The sequence below is a fragment of the Sorex fumeus genome, unplaced genomic scaffold (assembly GCF_029834395.1).
Source record: "Sorex fumeus unplaced genomic scaffold, SorFum_2.1 ptg000265l, whole genome shotgun sequence".
Classification (NCBI taxonomy): Eukaryota; Metazoa; Chordata; class Mammalia; order Eulipotyphla; family Soricidae; genus Sorex; species Sorex fumeus.
In genome coordinates, this window is record NW_026606322.1 from 18,721,470 (window position 1) to 18,722,821 (window position 1,352).

Genomic DNA, 1,352 nt, shown 5'->3' on the forward strand with positions numbered 1-1,352 from the left:
GTATATTGATATATTGTACTCATTGACATACAATGTCTTTTTTTATAGTACAATGTCCAGGCTAGAAAAGAGTTATGTAAAATACAATAAATGTCATGTGCTAACTTTGTTTAATTGGTAAAGTGGTTAATTCTAAACTATGTATCCCCACAGAATTCACTTAAATAATTGTGAAACTATACTTACATGTCTACTGGTGTTCGTCTTGTTGGCTAAAAATAAGTTTTCTGAATCTGGGTATCTGTCTCCTTCAGTGGGGAAAGTTCTTGGCTAGTATCATTTCTTCAATAAAAACTGCCCAATTTCCTCTCCTCCTGGAAATTCTTATGCGAATTCCATTGCTCTTGATGCTGTCTTACAAACCTGTTATATTTATTTTACTTTTTCTTTATTCTATAATTATTCTCTCTAATTTAAGGTGTTTGCCTTGCACACGGCCAACTCAGTTTCGATTCCTCTGCCCCTCTCAGAGAGCCTGGCAAGTTACCAAGAGTATTCTGCCCGCATGGTAAAGCCTGGCAAGCTACCCATGAAGTATTCAATATGCCAAAAACAGTAGCAACAAGTCTCACAATGGAGACGTTGCCGGTGCCTGCTTGAGCAAATTGATGAACAACGGGAGGACAGTGCTATAGTGCTACTCTTATTCTACACTTTGATCCTGCTCTTTTACAATTATATTTATGGTGTTTTCTTAGACTTTGTGAGATAGAAAACACAATTTTGCTATAATAAATATATGCCGCCTATTTTTTCTTCTAAAATAGATTACCCCTACCTAAAAATCTTTAAGATTAGTCTTAAAAATATCATCTATAAAATATTTTATTTTTTCTTACTGAATCCCTAAATGAGCTTAGTTATAAAAATATAAATTTTATATAAATTAACATATATAAAATGTGGAATCGAGTAATTTTGTAAAATATGGAAAATAAAATATAACACTAGAAATATAATACTCCAACTATCATTAAATCATACTGGCTAATCACATTTATTTACACCCCTTTGTACTAAAAGTTTCTTTTAATTTCATATGGGTAGAGAAGCTTGAAAGACATACTATTTGTATTACCATAAAATAGGGAAAATAAATTATCTTCCAAGAAAATAGAAAAAAAGATGGAATACAGCACATCTGATGGCGTTCAATGCTCGCTCCTGGCTCTGTGCTCAGGTCTTCAGGCTGTCTGGAAGTGGTGAAGGGATTATAGGTATGCAGTGCTAAAGATTGAGCCAAAGTCAGCCATTTGCAGCTCAGCCCATCTACTACTTAACCCCTCTACTATTTCTTGAGTCTATAACAATATTTATTTTAAAATCACCCAATCTTTGGTTTTATGTTATAT